The 21130-nt window shown below is 49.5% G+C and overlaps 22 non-coding genes across 22 annotated transcripts; 15 read left to right on the plus strand and 7 right to left on the minus strand.

The window, feature by feature from the left end:
* Positions 1–1599: 1599 nt before the first annotated feature.
* Positions 1600–1671, plus strand: Trnap-ugg. Its single transcript has one exon. It is a non-coding gene; the product is annotated as a tRNA-Pro (tRNA).
* A 601-nt stretch (positions 1672–2272) lies between these two features.
* On the minus strand, positions 2273–2345 carry Trnav-uac. Its single transcript has one exon. It is a non-coding gene; the product is annotated as a tRNA-Val (tRNA).
* A 235-nt stretch (positions 2346–2580) lies between these two features.
* On the plus strand, positions 2581–2652 carry Trnap-cgg. Its single transcript has one exon. It is a non-coding gene; the product is annotated as a tRNA-Pro (tRNA).
* A 1645-nt stretch (positions 2653–4297) lies between these two features.
* Positions 4298–4369, plus strand: Trnap-ugg. The gene has a single exon. It is a non-coding gene; the product is annotated as a tRNA-Pro (tRNA).
* A 601-nt stretch (positions 4370–4970) lies between these two features.
* Positions 4971–5043, minus strand: Trnav-uac. The gene has a single exon. It is a non-coding gene; the product is annotated as a tRNA-Val (tRNA).
* Positions 5044–5278: 235 nt separating this feature from the next.
* Trnap-cgg lies at positions 5279–5350 on the plus strand. Its single transcript has one exon. It is a non-coding gene; the product is annotated as a tRNA-Pro (tRNA).
* A 1642-nt stretch (positions 5351–6992) lies between these two features.
* On the plus strand, positions 6993–7064 carry Trnap-ugg. The gene has a single exon. It is a non-coding gene; the product is annotated as a tRNA-Pro (tRNA).
* Positions 7065–7665: 601 nt separating this feature from the next.
* Positions 7666–7738, minus strand: Trnav-uac. The gene has a single exon. It is a non-coding gene; the product is annotated as a tRNA-Val (tRNA).
* A 235-nt stretch (positions 7739–7973) lies between these two features.
* Trnap-cgg lies at positions 7974–8045 on the plus strand. The gene has a single exon. It is a non-coding gene; the product is annotated as a tRNA-Pro (tRNA).
* Positions 8046–9686: 1641 nt separating this feature from the next.
* On the plus strand, positions 9687–9758 carry Trnap-ugg. Its single transcript has one exon. It is a non-coding gene; the product is annotated as a tRNA-Pro (tRNA).
* Positions 9759–10359: 601 nt separating this feature from the next.
* On the minus strand, positions 10360–10432 carry Trnav-uac. Its single transcript has one exon. It is a non-coding gene; the product is annotated as a tRNA-Val (tRNA).
* A 235-nt stretch (positions 10433–10667) lies between these two features.
* Positions 10668–10739, plus strand: Trnap-cgg. Its single transcript has one exon. It is a non-coding gene; the product is annotated as a tRNA-Pro (tRNA).
* Positions 10740–12381: 1642 nt separating this feature from the next.
* On the plus strand, positions 12382–12453 carry Trnap-ugg. Its single transcript has one exon. It is a non-coding gene; the product is annotated as a tRNA-Pro (tRNA).
* A 601-nt stretch (positions 12454–13054) lies between these two features.
* On the minus strand, positions 13055–13127 carry Trnav-uac. Its single transcript has one exon. It is a non-coding gene; the product is annotated as a tRNA-Val (tRNA).
* Positions 13128–13362: 235 nt separating this feature from the next.
* On the plus strand, positions 13363–13434 carry Trnap-cgg. The gene has a single exon. It is a non-coding gene; the product is annotated as a tRNA-Pro (tRNA).
* Positions 13435–15075: 1641 nt separating this feature from the next.
* Trnap-ugg lies at positions 15076–15147 on the plus strand. Its single transcript has one exon. It is a non-coding gene; the product is annotated as a tRNA-Pro (tRNA).
* Positions 15148–15748: 601 nt separating this feature from the next.
* On the minus strand, positions 15749–15821 carry Trnav-uac. The gene has a single exon. It is a non-coding gene; the product is annotated as a tRNA-Val (tRNA).
* Positions 15822–16056: 235 nt separating this feature from the next.
* On the plus strand, positions 16057–16128 carry Trnap-cgg. The gene has a single exon. It is a non-coding gene; the product is annotated as a tRNA-Pro (tRNA).
* Positions 16129–17769: 1641 nt separating this feature from the next.
* Trnap-ugg lies at positions 17770–17841 on the plus strand. The gene has a single exon. It is a non-coding gene; the product is annotated as a tRNA-Pro (tRNA).
* A 601-nt stretch (positions 17842–18442) lies between these two features.
* On the minus strand, positions 18443–18515 carry Trnav-uac. Its single transcript has one exon. It is a non-coding gene; the product is annotated as a tRNA-Val (tRNA).
* Positions 18516–18750: 235 nt separating this feature from the next.
* Trnap-cgg lies at positions 18751–18822 on the plus strand. The gene has a single exon. It is a non-coding gene; the product is annotated as a tRNA-Pro (tRNA).
* Positions 18823–20463: 1641 nt separating this feature from the next.
* On the plus strand, positions 20464–20535 carry Trnap-ugg. The gene has a single exon. It is a non-coding gene; the product is annotated as a tRNA-Pro (tRNA).
* Positions 20536–21130: the final 595 nt, after the last annotated feature.

The following is a 21130-nucleotide window of genomic DNA, read 5'->3' on the forward strand; positions in this document are numbered from 1 at the left end:
TGTTTCGCGCATTTCCAGGCCTCCAAGTCAGCGCTAAAATCCGACAACCAGTTCTGAAACCGTTTCATGTTTCATTTGAGCCATGTGCACCCTGCTGATGGAACGTTTGAAGTTGATTTAAATGGTCACAGTAGAGATCGTAGCAAGTGTCTTGCTGAGTGCGACGAAAACGGGTTTCCGCCCGCAATCGAGCCGGGGACCTTCTGCGTGTTCGGCACGGCGCCTGGGCTCGGCGGCAGCTGCTGCTCTTTCCTTCCTTACGAGATACCGTCGATTCGCGCAGTCGTTATTGCAAAAGATGTCACCAAAGGCAATCGCTTCGTTAGCGGCACTTTGCCTGGGCTCCGCGGCAGCTCTACATGGAGGCACCAGCAGCCCAGCCAGGCCGCCGCCGGCACCGGTGCGCCACAGCGCAACGAGCCGGCGGCCGCCCTGCAATGCCCCTGTCGTTGCATATTCCACCCGCCCCATATCCTCTCCATGTCTGACTCACTACCCCAAATGACACTGCAGTCGACGTGCTTATTACTATCGCTTTTGGAAGAACCAAGGCGCAGTATTCTAGTGTCGAACCGGTACTGCAAATTGGGATTAAGCAAAAATTTATTGTGTGGTCGAGCGACAGCCTCGGCTCGCTCCTCCTACATGATCGCTTCTTGTGCGGAATAATTCCTAGCTCGCCGATGGCTTCAGAGTTGGTCTTCTCGAAGTTTTGCTTTCGCACTGCATTCCGCAATCTTTTCGTTATGAGTTGTGTGCTTCGGTTTCCCGACTTTCTTGTGTTTAGTGTGTTTGGCTTCTCTTAACCCTTAGCCACCGCTTGCCGAAATTTCCACACTATCATCTGTCGATCTGCAGAGCTCGATGAAGGCATCGCGGCCGTTCCTGAGCTCGTGGAACGGTCGAATCTGTAGTTGTTTCCAGATCTCTCCCACACAACGGCCTCCCAGAAGCTTGGATTACAGAAGTACGCCACTACTCCCAGCCGGAGATTCACGATTGAAAGCAGAATGACATGAGCTACACGCAGCTCCGATTTTTTTTTTTTTTTGTGTCTGACCTACTTTGAAAGACTTTGTAGTCGATTTACTTACTACTATCGCTGTTGGAAACCAGGTGATAACCGCACAGTATTTTAGAGACGATCAGGTAATGAAAATTTAGAATAAGTAAAACAGTATCAAAAGAAGTTGTGTGGTGGAGCAGCACATGCAATTCACGCTTCCTAGATAATCGTTACTGCATAGAATAATTCTTTTGTCTGCGGCGTCTTCAGTATCCGTCTTCTGGAAATTTTGCTTGCAGTATATTTTGCAATCTTTTCGTTATGAGTTGGTGCTTGGTTTCCCGATGTTCTTTTGTTTAGTGCATTCGCCTCCTCTTAACCCTGAGAAACCACATACCGAAACTGAGGCACTGCCGGCTGTTCATAAGCAGTGCTCGATGAAGTTATTTCGCTTTTTATTCGTTGCCTTTAATATTCTTCTCAACAGTGGTGAGTGCTGCCTGCAGAAAGCGTTTATCTTGCGAATTCGCGTGAAAGTTTGTGTTCCCTGTGAGGCCCACTACTTGGGATTAACTTGACTGTTCCAGCCAGGTGGCTCGTTGGTCTAGGGGTATGATTCCTGCTTTGGGTGCAGGAGGTCCCGGGTTCAAATCCCGGACGAGCCCTGCCATTTTGACCGTGCTGAAGCGTAGGTGGAACTCAGCCCCGGTTGCAGCTCCTCAATGAAGAGTAGACGCCTGTTATAGCACGTGGATATAACAAGAATGCGGCACCAGTAAAGTACGTAGGTGGAATTCGGTAGAAAGGCAGACGGTAATTTTGCATGCAACGGAAAACAAGGTTGTCTTTGCGGGATATGTGCACCGTGAGTGGAGATTCAGCTTAATTGTGCGACAGTCTACCCTCATCTTACTAGCGACGGCAACAACCAAGGGGTGGCATGTAAGATTGAACGTGGCTAAGAGTTTCTCATTATTAGTTAGCATCACACTTTAACAGAGCTGTGACAAGGCGAGTAGGGTGAGCTCAGGAAAGCCAGTAGCAAGCGCACTTGAAGTAGCCCTGAAGAACCGGATTATAAATTTTGCCAGCCATAATGGAGCTAGGGGCGTTCTCAGTTACCAAATACCGGTGCAATAAGAGAGCTACAGTATTTGACAGTAAAATGACGCCCTATCCGTCTAGCATACAACATTGCTTGTCTCTGCATACGCGGACGTGAGGTCATCTCGGAAATGAAATCCGAAATATAGATTAAAATTGTTGTGTTCCCGCCCGGGATCGAACCGGGGACCTTCTGCGTGTAAAGCAGACGTGATAACCGCTACACCACGGAAACGACGGTTCTTTTCATGTACCACCCGGAGACTCGTAATAGCAACAGTTTTTCTTCTGTGTTAGCAAGGGCATCGGCTACGAGCTCCCTCCGATTCGTGAAGTTCCTGCAGTAAAAGACGTCGATGAAAACAATCCAACCGCGACAGACAGGGAGAACGCTGGCTGAGCTGCAGCCCTACATGGTGAGACCATCAAAGGTGGCGTCATTCACATGCAGTGCGTTTTCGGAACGAATAGGCTCGTTGGTCTAGGGGTATGATTCCTGCTTCGGGTGCAGGAGTTCCCGGGTTCAAATCCCGGACGAGCCCTTGCGTTTTGTACAACGGTGTGGTAACAAATCGCATGGCGGTGGCTGTTTCGCGCATTTCCAGGCCTCCAAGTCAGCGCTAAAATCCGACAACCAGTTCTGAAACCGTTTCATGTTTCATTTGAGCCATGTGCACCCTGCTGATGGAACGTTTGAAGTTGATTTAAATGGTCACAGTAGAGATCGTAGCAAGCGTCTTGCTGAGTGCGACGAAAACGGGTTTCCGCCCGCTATCGAGCCGGGGACCTTCTGCGTGTTCGGCACGGCGCCTGGGCTCGGCGGCAGCTGCTGCTCTTTCCTTCCTTACGAGATACCGTCGATTCGCGCAGTCGTTATTGCAAAAGATGTCACCAAAGGCAATCGCTTCGTTAGCGGCACTTTGCCTGGGCTCCGCGGCAGCTCTACATGGAGGCACCAGCAGCCCAGCCAGGCCGCCGCCGGCACCGGTGCGCCACAGCGCAAGGAGCCGGCGGCCGCCCTGCAATGCCCCTGTCGTTGCATATTCCACCCGCCCCATATCCTCTCCATGTCTGACTCACTACCCCAAATGACACTGCAGTCGACGTGCTTATTACTATCGCTTTTGGAAGAACCAAGGCGCAGTATTCTAGTGTCGAACCGGTACTGCAAATTGGGATTAAGCAAAAATTTATTGTGTGGTCGAGCGACAGCCTCGGCTCGCTCCTCCTACATGATCGCTTCTTGTGCGGAATAATTCCTAGCTCGCCGATGGCTTCAGAGTTGGTCTTCTCGAAGTTTTGCTTTCGCACTGCATTCCGCAATCTTTTCGTTATGAGTTGTGTGCTTCGGTTTCCCGACTTTCTTGTGTTTAGTGTGTTTGGCTTCTCTTAACCCTTAGCCACCGCTTGCCGAAATTTCCACACTATCATCTGTCGATCTGCAGAGCTCGATGAAGGCATCGCGGCCGTTCCTGAGCTCGTGGAACGGTCGAATCTGTAGTTGTTTCCAGATCTCTCCCACACAACGGCCTCCCAGAAGCTTGGATTACAGAAGTACGCCACTACTCCCAGCCGGAGATTCACGATTGAAAGCAGAATGACATGAGCTACACGCAGCTCCGATTTTTTTTTTTTTTTTGTGTCTGACCTACTTTGAAAGACTTTGTAGTCGATTTACTTACTACTATCGCTGTTGGAAACCAGGTGATAACCGCACAGTATTTTAGAGACGATCAGGTAATGAAAATTTAGAATAAGTAAAACAGTATCAAAAGAAGCTGTGTGGTGGAGCAGCACATGCAATTCACGCTTCCTAGATAATCGTTACTGCATAGAATAATTCTTTTGTCTGCGGCGTCTTCAGTATCCGTCTTCTGGAAATTTTGCTTGCAGTATATTTTGCAATCTTTTCGTTATGAGTTGGTGCTTGGTTTCCCGATGTTCTTTTGTTTAGTGCATTCGCCTCCTCTTAACCCTGAGAAACCACATACCGAAACTGAGGCACTGCCGGCTGTTCATAAGCAGTGCTCGATGAAGTTATTTCGCTTTTTATTCGTTGCCTTTAATATTCTTCTCAACAGTGGTGAGTGCTGCCTGCAGAAAGCGTTTATCTTGCGAATTCGCGTGAAAGTTTGTGTTCCCTGTGAGGCCCACTACTTGGGATTAACTTGACTGCTCCAGCCACGTGGCTCGTTGGTCTAGGGGTATGATTCCTGCTTTGGGTGCAGGAGGTCCCGGGTTCAAATCCCGGACGAGCCCTGCCATTTTGGCCGTGCTGAAGCGTAGGTGGAACTCAGCCCCGGTTGCAGCTCCTCAATGAAGAGTAGACGCCTGTTATAGCACGTGGATATAACAAGAATGCGGCACCAGTAAAGTACGTAGGTGGAATTCGGTAGAAAGGCAGACGGTAATTTTGCATGCAACGGAAAACAAGGTTGTCTTTGCGGGATATGTGCACCGTGAGTGGAGATTCAGCTTAATTGTGCGACAGTCTACCCTCATCTTACTAGCGACGGCAACAACCAAGGGGTGGCATGTAAGATTGAACGTGGCTAAGAGTTTCTCATTATTAGTTAGCATCACACTTTAACAGAGCTGTGACAAGGCGAGTAGGGTGAGCTCAGGAAAGCCAGTAGCAAGCGCACTTGAAGTAGCCCTGAAGAACCGGATTATAAATTTTGCCAGCCATAATGGAGCTAGGGGCGTTCTCAGTTACCAAATACCGGTGCAATAAGAGAGCTACAGTATTTGACAGTAAAATGACGCCCTATCCGTCTAGCATACAACATTGCTTGTCTCTGCATACGCGGACGTGAGGTCATCTCGGAAATGAAATCCGAAATATAGATTAACATTGTTGTGTTCCCGCCCGGGATCGAACCGGGGACCTTCTGCGTGTAAAGCAGACGTGATAACCGCTACACCACGGAAACGACGGTTCTTTTCATGTACCACCCGGAGACTCGTAATAGCAACAGTTTTTCTTCTGTGTTAGCAAGGGCATCGGCTACGAGCTCCCTCCGATTCGTGAAGTTCCTGCAGTAAAAGACGTCGATGAAAACAATCCAACCGCGACAGACAGGGAGAACGCTGGCTGAGCTGCAGCCCTACATGGTGAGACCATCAAAGGTGGCGTCATTCACATGCAGTGCGTTTTCGGAACGAATAGGCTCGTTGGTCTAGGGGTATGATTCCTGCTTCGGGTGCAGGACGTCCCGGGTTCAAATCCCGGACGAGCCCTTGCGTTTAGTACAACGGTGTGGTAACAAATCGCATGGCGGTGGCTGTTTCGCGCATTTCCAGGCATCCTAGTCAGCGCTAAAATCCGACAACCAGTTCTGAAACCGTTTCATGTTTCATTTGAGCCATGTGCACCCTGCTGATGGAACGTTTGAAGTTGATTTAAATGGTCACAGTAGAGATCGTAGCAAGCGTCTTGCTGAGTGCGACGAAAACGGGTTTCCGCCCGCAATCGAGCCGGGGACCTTCTGCGTGTTCGGCACGGCGCCTGGGCTCGGCGGCAGCTGCTGCTCTTTCCTTCCTTACGAGATACCGTCGATTCGCGCAGTCGTTATTGCAAAAGATGTCACCAAAGGCAATCGCTTCGTTAGCGGCACTTTGCCTGGGCTCCGCGGCAGCTCTACATGGAGGCACCAGCAGCCCAGCCAGGCCGCCGCCGGCACCGGTGCGCCACAGCGCAAGGAGCCGGCGGCCGCCCTGCAATGCCCCTGTCGTTGCATATTCCACCCGCCCCATATCCTCTCCATGTCTGACTCACTACCCCAAATGACACTGCAGTCGACGTGCTTATTACTATCGCTTTTGGAAGAACCAAGGCGCAGTATTCTAGTGTCGAACCGGTACTGCAAATTGGGATTAAGCAAAAATTTATTGTGTGGTCGAGCGACAGCCTCGGCTCGCTCCTCCTACATGATCGCTTCTTGTGCGGAATAATTCCTAGCTCGCCGATGGCTTCAGAGTTGGTCTTCTCGAAGTTTTGCTTTCGCACTGCATTCCGCAATCTTTTCGTTATGAGTTGTGTGCTTCGGTTTCCCGACTTTCTTGTGTTTAGTGTGTTTGGCTTCTCTTAACCCTTAGCCACCGCTTGCCGAAATTTCCACACTATCATCTGTCGATCTGCAGAGCTCGATGAAGGCATCGCGGCCGTTCCTGAGCTCGTGGAACGGTCGAATCTGTAGTTGTTTCCAGATCTCTCCCACACAACGGCCTCCCAGAAGCTTGGATTACAGAAGTACGCCACTACTCCCAGCCGGAGATTCACGATTGAAAGCAGAATGACATGAGCTACACGCAGCTCCGATTTTTTTTTTTTTGTGTCTGACCTACTTTGAAAGACTTTGTAGTCGATTTACTTACTACTATCGCTGTTGGAAACCAGGTGATAACCGCACAGTATTTTAGAGACGATCAGGTAATGAAAATTTAGAATAAGTAAAACAGTATCAAAAGAAGTTGTGTGGTGGAGCAGCACATGCAATTCACGCTTCCTAGATAATCGTTACTGCATAGAATAATTCTTTTGTCTGCGGCGTCTTCAGTATCCGTCTTCTGGAAATTTTGCTTGCAGTATATTTTGCAATCTTTTCGTTATGAGTTGGTGCTTGGTTTCCCGATGTTCTTTTGTTTAGTGCATTCGCCTCCTCTTAACCCTGAGAAACCACATACCGAAACTGAGGCACTGCCGGCTGTTCATAAGCAGTGCTCGATGAAGTTATTTCGCTTTTTATTCGTTGCCTTTAATATTCTTCTCAACAGTGGTGAGTGCTGCCTGCAGAAAGCGTTTATCTTGCGAATTCGCGTGAAAGTTTGTGTTCCCTGTGAGGCCCACTACTTGGGATTAACTTGACTGCTCCAGCCAGGTGGCTCGTTGGTCTAGGGGTATGATTCCTGCTTTGGGTGCAGGAGGTCCCGGGTTCAAATCCCGGACGAGCCCTGCCATTTTGACCGTGCTGAAGCGTAGGTGGAACTCAGCCCCGGTTGCAGCTCCTCAATGAAGAGTAGACGCCTGTTATAGCACGTGGATATAACAAGAATGCGGCACCAGTAAAGTACGTAGGTGGAATTCGGTAGAAAGGCAGACGGTAATTTTGCATGCAACGGAAAACAAGGTTGTCTTTGCGGGATATGTGCACCGTGAGTGGAGATTCAGCTTAATTGTGCGACAGTCTACCCTCATCTTACTAGCGACGGCAACAACCAAGGGGTGGCATGTAAGATTGAGCGTGGCTAAGAGTTTCTCATTATTAGTTAGCATCACACTTTAACAGAGCTGTGACAAGGCGAGTAGGGTGAGCTCAGGAAAGCCAGTAGCAAGCGCACTTGAAGTAGCCCTGAAGAACCGGATTATAAATTTTGCCAGCCATAATGGAGCTAGGGGCGTTCTCAGTTACCAAATACCGGTGCAATAAGAGAGCTACAGTATTTGACAGTAAAATGACGCCCTATCCGTCTAGCATACAACATTGCTTGTCTCTGCATACGCGGACGTGAGGTCATCTCGGAAATGAAATCCGAAATATAGATTAAAATTGTTGTGTTCCCGCCCGGGATCGAACCGGGGACCTTCTGCGTGTAAAGCAGACGTGATAACCGCTACACCACGGAAACGACGGTTCTTTTCATGTACCACCCGGAGACTCGTAATAGCAACAGTTTTTCTTCTGTGTTAGCAAGGGCATCGGCTACGAGCTCCCTCCGATTCGTGAAGTTCCTGCAGTAAAAGACGTCGATGAAAACAATCCAACCGCGACAGACAGGGAGAACGCTGGCTGAGCTGCAGCCCTACATGGTGAGACCATCAAAGGTGGCGTCATTCACATGCAGTGCGTTTTCGGAACGAATAGGCTCGTTGGTCTAGGGGTATGATTCCTGCTTCGGGTGCAGGAGGTCCCGGGTTCAAATCCCGGACGAGCCCTTGCGTTTTGTACAACGGTGTGGTAACAAACCGCATGGCGGTGGCTGTTTCGCGCATTTCCAGGCCTCCAAGTCAGCGCTAAAATCCGACAACCAGTTCTGAAACCGTTTCATGTTTCATTTGAGCCATGTGCACCCTGCTGATGGAACGTTTGAAGTTGATTTAAATGGTCACAGTAGAGATCGTAGCAAGTGTCTTGCTGAGTGCGACGAAAACGGGTTTCCGCCCGCAATCGAGCCGGGGACCTTCTGCGTGTTCGGCACGGCGCCTGGGCTCGGCGGCAGCTGCTGCTCTTTCCTTCCTTACGAGATACCGTCGATTCGCGCAGTCGTTATTGCAAAAGATGTCACCAAAGGCAATCGCTTCGTTAGCGGCACTTTGCCTGGGCTCCGCGGCAGCTCTACATGGAGGCACCAGCAGCCCAGCCAGGCCGCCGCCGGCACCGGTGCGCCACAGCGCAAGGAGCCGGCGGCCGCCCTGCAATGCCCCTGTCGTTGCATATTCCACCCGCCCCATATCCTCTCCATGTCTGACTCACTACCCCAAATGACACTGCAGTCGACGTGCTTATTACTATCGCTTTTGGAAGAACCAAGGCGCAGTATTCTAGTGTCGAACCGGTACTGCAAATTGGGATTAAGCAAAAATTTATTGTGTGGTCGAGCGACAGCCTCGGCTCGCTCCTCCTACATGATCGCTTCTTGTGCGGAATAATTCCTAGCTCGCCGATGGCTTCAGAGTTGGTCTTCTCGAAGTTTTGCTTTCGCACTGCATTCCGCAATCTTTTCGTTATGAGTTGTGTGCTTCGGTTTCCCGACTTTCTTGTGTTTAGTGTGTTTGGCTTCTCTTAACCCTTAGCCACCGCTTGCCGAAATTTCCACACTATCATCTGTCGATCTGCAGAGCTCGATGAAGGCATCGCGGCCGTTCCTGAGCTCGTGGAACGGTCGAATCTGTAGTTGTTTCCAGATCTCTCCCACACAACGGCCTCCCAGAAGCTTGGATTACAGAAGTACGCCACTACTCCCAGCCGGAGATTCACGATTGAAAGCAGAATGACATGAGCTACACGCAGCTCCGATTTTTTTTTTTTGTGTCTGACCTACTTTGAAAGACTTTGTAGTCGATTTACTTACTACTATCGCTGTTGGAAACCAGGTGATAACCGCACAGTATTTTAGAGACGATCAGGTAATGAAAATTTAGAATAAGTAAAACAGTATCAAAAGAAGCTGTGTGGTGGAGCAGCACATGCAATTCACGCTTCCTAGATAATCGTTACTGCATAGAATAATTCTTTTGTCTGCGGCGTCTTCAGTATCCGTCTTCTGGAAATTTTGCTTGCAGTATATTTTGCAATCTTTTCGTTATGAGTTGGTGCTTGGTTTCCCGATGTTCTTTTGTTTAGTGCATTCGCCTCCTCTTAACCCTGAGAAACCACATACCGAAACTGAGGCACTGCCGGCTGTTCATAAGCAGTGCTCGATGAAGTTATTTCGCTTTTTATTCGTTGCCTTTAATATTCTTCTCAACAGTGGTGAGTGCTGCCTGCAGAAAGCGTTTATCTTGCGAATTCGCGTGAAAGTTTGTGTTCCCTGTGAGGCCCACTACTTGGGATTAACTTGACTGCTCCAGCCACGTGGCTCGTTGGTCTAGGGGTATGATTCCTGCTTTGGGTGCAGGAGGTCCCGGGTTCAAATCCCGGACGAGCCCTGCCATTTTGGCCGTGCTGAAGCGTAGGTGGAACTCAGCCCCGGTTGCAGCTCCTCAATGAAGAGTAGACGCCTGTTATAGCACGTGGATATAACAAGAATGCGGCACCAGTAAAGTACGTAGGTGGAATTCGGTAGAAAGGCAGACGGTAATTTTGCATGCAACGGAAAACAAGGTTGTCTTTGCGGGATATGTGCACCGTGAGTGGAGATTCAGCTTAATTGTGCGACAGTCTACCCTCATCTTACTAGCGACGGCAACAACCAAGGGGTGGCATGTAAGATTGAACGTGGCTAAGAGTTTCTCATTATTAGTTAGCATCACACTTTAACAGAGCTGTGACAAGGCGAGTAGGGTGAGCTCAGGAAAGCCAGTAGCAAGCGCACTTGAAGTAGCCCTGAAGAACCGGATTATAAATTTTGCCAGCCATAATGGAGCTAGGGGCGTTCTCAGTTACCAAATACCGGTGCAATAAGAGAGCTACAGTATTTGACAGTAAAATGACGCCCTATCCGTCTAGCATACAACATTGCTTGTCTCTGCATACGCGGACGTGAGGTCATCTCGGAAATGAAATCCGAAATATAGATTAACATTGTTGTGTTCCCGCCCGGGATCGAACCGGGGACCTTCTGCGTGTAAAGCAGACGTGATAACCGCTACACCACGGAAACGACGGTTCTTTTCATGTACCACCCGGAGACTCGTAATAGCAACAGTTTTTCTTCTGTGTTAGCAAGGGCATCGGCTACGAGCTCCCTCCGATTCGTGAAGTTCCTGCAGTAAAAGACGTCGATGAAAACAATCCAACCGCGACAGACAGGGAGAACGCTGGCTGAGCTGCAGCCCTACATGGTGAGACCATCAAAGGTGGCGTCATTCACATGCAGTGCGTTTTCGGAACGAATAGGCTCGTTGGTCTAGGGGTATGATTCCTGCTTCGGGTGCAGGACGTCCCGGGTTCAAATCCCGGACGAGCCCTTGCGTTTAGTACAACGGTGTGGTAACAAATCGCATGGCGGTGGCTGTTTCGCGCATTTCCAGGCATCCTAGTCAGCGCTAAAATCCGACAACCAGTTCTGAAACCGTTTCATGTTTCATTTGAGCCATGTGCACCCTGCTGATGGAACGTTTGAAGTTGATTTAAATGGTCACAGTAGAGATCGTAGCAAGCGTCTTGCTGAGTGCGACGAAAACGGGTTTCCGCCCGCAATCGAGCCGGGGACCTTCTGCGTGTTCGGCACGGCGCCTGGGCTCGGCGGCAGCTGCTGCTCTTTCCTTCCTTACGAGATACCGTCGATTCGCGCAGTCGTTATTGCAAAAGATGTCACCAAAGGCAATCGCTTCGTTAGCGGCACTTTGCCTGGGCTCCGCGGCAGCTCTACATGGAGGCACCAGCAGCCCAGCCAGGCCGCCGCCGGCACCGGTGCGCCACAGCGCAAGGAGCCGGCGGCCGCCCTGCAATGCCCCTGTCGTTGCATATTCCACCCGCCCCATATCCTCTCCATGTCTGACTCACTACCCCAAATGACACTGCAGTCGACGTGCTTATTACTATCGCTTTTGGAAGAACCAAGGCGCAGTATTCTAGTGTCGAACCGGTACTGCAAATTGGGATTAAGCAAAAATTTATTGTGTGGTCGAGCGACAGCCTCGGCTCGCTCCTCCTACATGATCGCTTCTTGTGCGGAATAATTCCTAGCTCGCCGATGGCTTCAGAGTTGGTCTTCTCGAAGTTTTGCTTTCGCACTGCATTCCGCAATCTTTTCGTTATGAGTTGTGTGCTTCGGTTTCCCGACTTTCTTGTGTTTAGTGTGTTTGGCTTCTCTTAACCCTTAGCCACCGCTTGCCGAAATTTCCACACTATCATCTGTCGATCTGCAGAGCTCGATGAAGGCATCGCGGCCGTTCCTGAGCTCGTGGAACGGTCGAATCTGTAGTTGTTTCCAGATCTCTCCCACACAACGGCCTCCCAGAAGCTTGGATTACAGAAGTACGCCACTACTCCCAGCCGGAGATTCACGATTGAAAGCAGAATGACATGAGCTACACGCAGCTCCGATTTTTTTTTTTTTGTGTCTGACCTACTTTGAAAGACTTTGTAGTCGATTTACTTACTACTATCGCTGTTGGAAACCAGGTGATAACCGCACAGTATTTTAGAGACGATCAGGTAATGAAAATTTAGAATAAGTAAAACAGTATCAAAAGAAGTTGTGTGGTGGAGCAGCACATGCAATTCACGCTTCCTAGATAATCGTTACTGCATAGAATAATTCTTTTGTCTGCGGCGTCTTCAGTATCCGTCTTCTGGAAATTTTGCTTGCAGTATATTTTGCAATCTTTTCGTTATGAGTTGGTGCTTGGTTTCCCGATGTTCTTTTGTTTAGTGCATTCGCCTCCTCTTAACCCTGAGAAACCACATACCGAAACTGAGGCACTGCCGGCTGTTCATAAGCAGTGCTCGATGAAGTTATTTCGCTTTTTATTCGTTGCCTTTAATATTCTTCTCAACAGTGGTGAGTGCTGCCTGCAGAAAGCGTTTATCTTGCGAATTCGCGTGAAAGTTTGTGTTCCCTGTGAGGCCCACTACTTGGGATTAACTTGACTGCTCCAGCCAGGTGGCTCGTTGGTCTAGGGGTATGATTCCTGCTTTGGGTGCAGGAGGTCCCGGGTTCAAATCCCGGACGAGCCCTGCCATTTTGACCGTGCTGAAGCGTAGGTGGAACTCAGCCCCGGTTGCAGCTCCTCAATGAAGAGTAGACGCCTGTTATAGCACGTGGATATAACAAGAATGCGGCACCAGTAAAGTACGTAGGTGGAATTCGGTAGAAAGGCAGACGGTAATTTTGCATGCAACGGAAAACAAGGTTGTCTTTGCGGGATATGTGCACCGTGAGTGGAGATTCAGCTTAATTGTGCGACAGTCTACCCTCATCTTACTAGCGACGGCAACAACCAAGGGGTGGCATGTAAGATTGAGCGTGGCTAAGAGTTTCTCATTATTAGTTAGCATCACACTTTAACAGAGCTGTGACAAGGCGAGTAGGGTGAGCTCAGGAAAGCCAGTAGCAAGCGCACTTGAAGTAGCCCTGAAGAACCGGATTATAAATTTTGCCAGCCATAATGGAGCTAGGGGCGTTCTCAGTTACCAAATACCGGTGCAATAAGAGAGCTACAGTATTTGACAGTAAAATGACGCCCTATCCGTCTAGCATACAACATTGCTTGTCTCTGCATACGCGGACGTGAGGTCATCTCGGAAATGAAATCCGAAATATAGATTAAAATTGTTGTGTTCCCGCCCGGGATCGAACCGGGGACCTTCTGCGTGTAAAGCAGACGTGATAACCGCTACACCACGGAAACGACGGTTCTTTTCATGTACCACCCGGAGACTCGTAATAGCAACAGTTTTTCTTCTGTGTTAGCAAGGGCATCGGCTACGAGCTCCCTCCGATTCGTGAAGTTCCTGCAGTAAAAGACGTCGATGAAAACAATCCAACCGCGACAGACAGGGAGAACGCTGGCTGAGCTGCAGCCCTACATGGTGAGACCATCAAAGGTGGCGTCATTCACATGCAGTGCGTTTTCGGAACGAATAGGCTCGTTGGTCTAGGGGTATGATTCCTGCTTCGGGTGCAGGAGGTCCCGGGTTCAAATCCCGGACGAGCCCTTGCGTTTTGTACAACGGTGTGGTAACAAACCGCATGGCGGTGGCTGTTTCGCGCATTTCCAGGCCTCCAAGTCAGCGCTAAAATCCGACAACCAGTTCTGAAACCGTTTCATGTTTCATTTGAGCCATGTGCACCCTGCTGATGGAACGTTTGAAGTTGATTTAAATGGTCACAGTAGAGATCGTAGCAAGTGTCTTGCTGAGTGCGACGAAAACGGGTTTCCGCCCGCAATCGAGCCGGGGACCTTCTGCGTGTTCGGCACGGCGCCTGGGCTCGGCGGCAGCTGCTGCTCTTTCCTTCCTTACGAGATACCGTCGATTCGCGCAGTCGTTATTGCAAAAGATGTCACCAAAGGCAATCGCTTCGTTAGCGGCACTTTGCCTGGGCTCCGCGGCAGCTCTACATGGAGGCACCAGCAGCCCAGCCAGGCCGCCGCCGGCACCGGTGCGCCACAGCGCAAGGAGCCGGCGGCCGCCCTGCAATGCCCCTGTCGTTGCATATTCCACCCGCCCCATATCCTCTCCATGTCTGACTCACTACCCCAAATGACACTGCAGTCGACGTGCTTATTACTATCGCTTTTGGAAGAACCAAGGCGCAGTATTCTAGTGTCGAACCGGTACTGCAAATTGGGATTAAGCAAAAATTTATTGTGTGGTCGAGCGACAGCCTCGGCTCGCTCCTCCTACATGATCGCTTCTTGTGCGGAATAATTCCTAGCTCGCCGATGGCTTCAGAGTTGGTCTTCTCGAAGTTTTGCTTTCGCACTGCATTCCGCAATCTTTTCGTTATGAGTTGTGTGCTTCGGTTTCCCGACTTTCTTGTGTTTAGTGTGTTTGGCTTCTCTTAACCCTTAGCCACCGCTTGCCGAAATTTCCACACTATCATCTGTCGATCTGCAGAGCTCGATGAAGGCATCGCGGCCGTTCCTGAGCTCGTGGAACGGTCGAATCTGTAGTTGTTTCCAGATCTCTCCCACACAACGGCCTCCCAGAAGCTTGGATTACAGAAGTACGCCACTACTCCCAGCCGGAGATTCACGATTGAAAGCAGAATGACATGAGCTACACGCAGCTCCGATTTTTTTTTTTTGTGTCTGACCTACTTTGAAAGACTTTGTAGTCGATTTACTTACTACTATCGCTGTTGGAAACCAGGTGATAACCGCACAGTATTTTAGAGACGATCAGGTAATGAAAATTTAGAATAAGTAAAACAGTATCAAAAGAAGCTGTGTGGTGGAGCAGCACATGCAATTCACGCTTCCTAGATAATCGTTACTGCATAGAATAATTCTTTTGTCTGCGGCGTCTTCAGTATCCGTCTTCTGGAAATTTTGCTTGCAGTATATTTTGCAATCTTTTCGTTATGAGTTGGTGCTTGGTTTCCCGATGTTCTTTTGTTTAGTGCATTCGCCTCCTCTTAACCCTGAGAAACCACATACCGAAACTGAGGCACTGCCGGCTGTTCATAAGCAGTGCTCGATGAAGTTATTTCGCTTTTTATTCGTTGCCTTTAATATTCTTTTCAACAGTGGTGAGTGCTGCCTGCAGAAAGCGTTTATCTTGCGAATTCGCGTGAAAGTTTGTGTTCCCTGTGAGGCCCACTACTTGGGATTAACTTGACTGTTCCAGCCAGGTGGCTCGTTGGTCTAGGGGTATGATTCCTGCTTTGGGTGCAGGAGGTCCCGGGTTCAAATCCCGGACGAGCCCTGCCATTTTGACCGTGCTGAAGCGTAGGTGGAACTCAGCCCCGGTTGCAGCTCCTCAATGAAGAGTAGACGCCTGTTATAGCACGTGGATATAACAAGAATGCGGCACCAGTAAAGTACGTAGGTGGAATTCGGTAGAAAGGCAGACGGTAATTTTGCATGCAACGGAAAACAAGGTTGTCTTTGCGGGATATGTGCACCGTGAGTGGAGATTCAGCTTAATTGTGCGACAGTCTACCCTCATCTTACTAGCGACGGCAACAACCAAGGGGTGGCATGTAAGATTGAACGTGGCTAAGAGTTTCTCATTATTAGTTAGCATCACACTTTAACAGAGCTGTGACAAGGCGAGTAGGGTGAGCTCAGGAAAGCCAGTAGCAAGCGCACTTGAAGTAGCCCTGAAGAACCGGATTATAAATTTTGCCAGCCATAATGGAGCTAGGGGCGTTCTCAGTTACCAAATACCGGTGCAATAAGAGAGCTACAGTATTTGACAGTAAAATGACGCCCTATCCGTCTAGCATACAACATTGCTTGTCTCTGCATACGCGGACGTGAGGTCATCTCGGAAATGAAATCCGAAATATAGATTAAAATTGTTGTGTTCCCGCCCGGGATCGAACCGGGGACCTTCTGCGTGTAAAGCAGACGTGATAACCGCTACACCACGGAAACGACGGTTCTTTTCATGTACCACCCGGAGACTCGTAATAGCAACAGTTTTTCTTCTGTGTTAGCAAGGGCATCGGCTACGAGCTCCCTCCGATTCGTGAAGTTCCTGCAGTAAAAGACGTCGATGAAAACAATCCAACCGCGACAGACAGGGAGAACGCTGGCTGAGCTGCAGCCCTACATGGTGAGACCATCAAAGGTGGCGTCATTCACATGCAGTGCGTTTTCGGAACGAATAGGCTCGTTGGTCTAGGGGTATGATTCCTGCTTCGGGTGCAGGAGGTCCCGGGTTCAAATCCCGGACGAGCCCTTGCGTTTTGTACAACGGTGTGGTAACAAATCGCATGGCGGTGGCTGTTTCGCGCATTTCCAGGCCTCCAAGTCAGCGCTAAAATCCGACAACCAGTTCTGAAACCGTTTCATGTTTCATTTGAGCCATGTGCACCCTGCTGATGGAACGTTTGAAGTTGATTTAAATGGTCACAGTAGAGATCGTAGCAAGCGTCTTGCTGAGTGCGACGAAAACGGGTTTCCGCCCGCTATCGAGCCGGGGACCTTCTGCGTGTTCGGCACGGCGCCTGGGCTCGGCGGCAGCTGCTGCTCTTTCCTTCCTTACGAGATACCGTCGATTCGCGCAGTCGTTATTGCAAAAGATGTCACCAAAGGCAATCGCTTCGTTAGCGGCACTTTGCCTGGGCTCCGCGGCAGCTCTACATGGAGGCACCAGCAGCCCAGCCAGGCCGCCGCCGGCACCGGTGCGCCACAGCGCAAGGAGCCGGCGGCCGCCCTGCAATGCCCCTGTCGTTGCATATTCCACCCGCCCCATATCCTCTCCATGTCTGACTCACTACCCCAAATGACACTGCAGTCGACGTGCTTATTACTATCGCTTTTGGAAGAACCAAGGCGCAGTATTCTAGTGTCGAACCGGTACTGCAAATTGGGATTAAGCAAAAATTTATTGTGTGGTCGAGCGACAGCCTCGGCTCGCTCCTCCTACATGATCGCTTCTTGTGCGGAATAATTCCTAGCTCGCCGATGGCTTCAGAGTTGGTCTTCTCGAAGTTTTGCTTTCGCACTGCATTCCGCAATCTTTTCGTTATGAGTTGTGTGCTTCGGTTTCCCGACTTTCTTGTGTTTAGTGTGTTTGGCTTCTCTTAACCCTTAGCCACCGCTTGCCGAAATTTCCACACTATCATCTGTCGATCTGCAGAGCTCGATGAAGGCATCGCGGCCGTTCCTGAGCTCGTGGAACGGTCGAATCTGTAGTTGTTTCCAGATCTCTCCCACACAACGGCCTCCCAGAAGCTTGGATTACAGAAGTACGCCACTACTCCCAGCCGGAGATTCACGATTGAAAGCAGAATGACATGAGCTACACGCAGCTCCGATTTTTTTTTTTTGTGTCTGACCTACTTTGAAAGACTTTGTAGTCGATTTACTTACTACTATCGCTGTTGGAAACCAGGTGATAACCGCACAGTATTTTAGAGACGATCAGGTAATGAAAATTTAGAATAAGTAAAACAGTATCAAAAGAAGCTGTGTGGTGGAGCAGCACATGCAATTCACGCTTCCTAGATAATCGTTACTGCATAGAATAATTCTTTTGTCTGCGGCGTCTTCAGTATCCGTCTTCTGGAAATTTTGCTTGCAGTATATTTTGCAATCTTTTCGTTATGAGTTGGTGCTTGGTTTCCCGATGTTCTTTTGTTTAGTGCATTCGCCTCCTCTTAACCCTGAGAAACCACATACCGAAACTGAGGCACTGCCGGCTGTTCATAAGCAGTGCTCGATGAAGTTATTTCGCTTTTTATTCGTTGCCTTTAATATTCTTCTCAACAGTGGTGAGTGCTGCCTGCAGAAAGCGTTTATCTTGCGAATTCGCGTGAAAGTTTGTGTTCCCTGTGAGGCCCACTACTTGGGATTAACTTGACTGCTCCAGCCAGGTGGCTCGTTGGTCTAGGGGTATGATTCCTGCTTTGGGTGCAGGAGGTCCCGGGTTCAAATCCCGGACGAGCCCTGCCATTTTGACCGTGCTGAAGCGTAGGTGGAACTCAGCCCCGGTTGCAGCTCCTCAATGAAGAGTAGACGCCTGTTATAGCACGTGGATATAACAAGAATGCGGCACCAGTAAAGTACGTAGGTGGAATTCGGTAGAAAGGCAGACGGTAATTTTGCATGCAACGGAAAACAAGGTTGTCTTTGCGGGATATGTGCACCGTGAGTGGAGATTCAGCTTAATTGTGCGACAGTCTACCCTCATCTTACTAGCGACGGCAACAACCAAGGGGTGGCATGTAAGATTGAGCGTGGCTAAGAGTTTCTCATTATTAGTTAGCATCACACTTTAACAGAGCTGTGACAAGGCGAGTAGGGTGAGCTCAGGAAAGCCAGTAGCAAGCGCACTTGAAGTAGCCCTGAAGAACCGGATTATAAATTTTGCCAGCCATAATGGAGCTAGGGGCGTTCTCAGTTACCAAATACCGGTGCAATAAGAGAGCTACAGTATTTGACAGTAAAATGACGCCCTATCCGTCTAGCATACAACATTGCTTGTCTCTGCATACGCGGACGTGAGGTCATCTCGGAAATGAAATCCGAAATATAGATTAAAATTGTTGTGTTCCCGCCCGGGATCGAACCGGGGACCTTCTGCGTGTAAAGCAGACGTGATAACCGCTACACCACGGAAACGACGGTTCTTTTCATGTACCACCCGGAGACTCGTAATAGCAACAGTTTTTCTTCTGTGTTAGCAAGGGCATCGGCTACGAGCTCCCTCCGATTCGTGAAGTTCCTGCAGTAAAAGACGTCGATGAAAACAATCCAACCGCGACAGACAGGGAGAACGCTGGCTGAGCTGCAGCCCTACATGGTGAGACCATCAAAGGTGGCGTCATTCACATGCAGTGCGTTTTCGGAACGAATAGGCTCGTTGGTCTAGGGGTATGATTCCTGCTTCGGGTGCAGGAGGTCCCGGGTTCAAATCCCGGACGAGCCCTTGCGTTTTGTACAACGGTGTGGTAACAAACCGCATGGCGGTGGCTGTTTCGCGCATTTCCAGGCCTCCAAGTCAGCGCTAAAATCCGACAACCAGTTCTGAAACCGTTTCATGTTTCATTTGAGCCATGTGCACCCTGCTGATGGAACGTTTGAAGTTGATTTAAATGGTCACAGTAGAGATCGTAGCAAGTGTCTTGCTGAGTGCGACGAAAACGGGTTTCCGCCCGCAATCGAGCCGGGGACCTTCTGCGTGTTCGGCACGGCGCCTGGGCTCGGCGGCAGCTGCTGCTCTTTCCTTCCTTACGAGATACCGTCGATTCGCGCAGTCGTTATTGCAAAAGATGTCACCAAAGGCAATCGCTTCGTTAGCGGCACTTTGCCTGGGCTCCGCGGCAGCTCTACATGGAGGCACCAGCAGCCCAGCCAGGCCGCCGCCGGCACCGGTGCGCCACAGCGCAAGGAGCCGGCGGCCGCCCTGCAATGCCCCTGTCGTTGCATATTCCACCCGCCCCATATCCTCTCCATGTCTGACTCACTACCCCAAATGACACTGCAGTCGACGTGCTTATTACTATCGCTTTTGGAAGAACCAAGGCGCAGTATTCTAGTGTCGAACCGGTACTGCAAATTGGGATTAAGCAAAAATTTATTGTGTGGTCGAGCGACAGCCTCGGCTCGCTCCTCCTACATGATCGCTTCTTGTGCGGAATAATTCCTAGCTCGCCGATGGCTTCAGAGTTGGTCTTCTCGAAGTTTTGCTTTCGCACTGCATTCCGCAATCTTTTCGTTATGAGTTGTGTGCTTCGGTTTCCCGACTTTCTTGTGTTTAGTGTGTTTGGCTTCTCTTAACCCTTAGCCACCGCTTGCCGAAATTTCCACACTATCATCTGTCGATCTGCAGAGCTCGATGAAGGCATCGCGGCCGTTCCTGAGCTCGTGGAACGGTCGAATCTGTAGTTGTTTCCAGATCTCTCCCACACAACGGCCTCCCAGAAGCTTGGATTACAGAAGTACGCCACTACTCCCAGCCGGAGATTCACGATTGAAAGCAGAATGACATGAGCTACACGCAGCTCCGATTTTTTTTTTTTGTGTCTGACCTACTTTGAAAGACTTTGTAGTCGATTTACTTACTACTATCGCTGTTGGAAACCAGGTGATAACCGCACAGTATTTTAGAGACGATCAGGTAATGAAAATTTAGAATAAGTAAAACAGTATCAAAAGAAGCTGTGTGGTGGAGCAGCACATGCAATTCACGCTTCCTAGATAATCGTTACTGCATAGAATAATTCTTTTGTCTGCGGCGTCTTCAGTATCCGTCTTCTGGAAATTTTGCTTGCAGTATATTTTGCAATCTTTTCGTTATGAGTTGGTGCTTGGTTTCCCGATGTTCTTTTGTTTAGTGCATTCGCCTCCTCTTAACCCTGAGAAACCACATACCGAAACTGAGGCACTGCCGGCTGTTCATAAGCAGTGCTCGATGAAGTTATTTCGCTTTTTATTCGTTGCCTTTAATATTCTTCTCAACAGTGGTGAGTGCTGCCTGCAGAAAGCGTTTATCTTGCGAATTCGCGTGAAAGTTTGTGTTCCCTGTGAGGCCCACTACTTGGGATTAACTTGACTGTTCCAGCCAGGTGGCTCGTTGGTCTAGGGGTATGATTCCTGCTTTGGGTGCAGGAGGTCCCGGGTTCAAATCCCGGACGAGCCCTGCCATTTTGACCGTGCTGAAGCGTAGGTGGAACTCAGCCCCGGTTGCAGCTCCTCAATGAAGAGTAGACGCCTGTTATAGCACGTGGATATAACAAGAATGCGGCACCAGTAAAGTACGTAGGTGGAATTCGGTAGAAAGGCAGACGGTAATTTTGCATGCAACGGAAAACAAGGTTGTCTTTGCGGGATATGTGCACCGTGAGTGGAGATTCAGCTTAATTGTGCGACAGTCTACCCTCATCTTACTAGCGACGGCAACAACCAAGGGGTGGCATGTAAGATTGAACGTGGCTAAGAGTTTCTCATTATTAGTTAGCATCACACTTTAACAGAGCTGTGACAAGGCGAGTAGGGTGAGCTCAGGAAAGCCAGTAGCAAGCGCACTTGAAGTAGCCCTGAAGAACCGGATTATAAATTTTGCCAGCCATAATGGAGCTAGGGGCGTTCTCAGTTACCAAATACCGGTGCAATAAGAGAGCTACAGTATTTGACAGTAAAATGACGCCCTATCCGTCTAGCATACAACATTGCTTGTCTCTGCATACGCGGACGTGAGGTCATCTCGGAAATGAAATCCGAAATATAGATTAAAA

The sequence above is a fragment of the Schistocerca americana genome, chromosome 2 (assembly GCF_021461395.2).
Source record: "Schistocerca americana isolate TAMUIC-IGC-003095 chromosome 2, iqSchAmer2.1, whole genome shotgun sequence".
Lineage (NCBI taxonomy): Eukaryota > Metazoa > Arthropoda > Insecta > Orthoptera > Acrididae > Schistocerca > Schistocerca americana.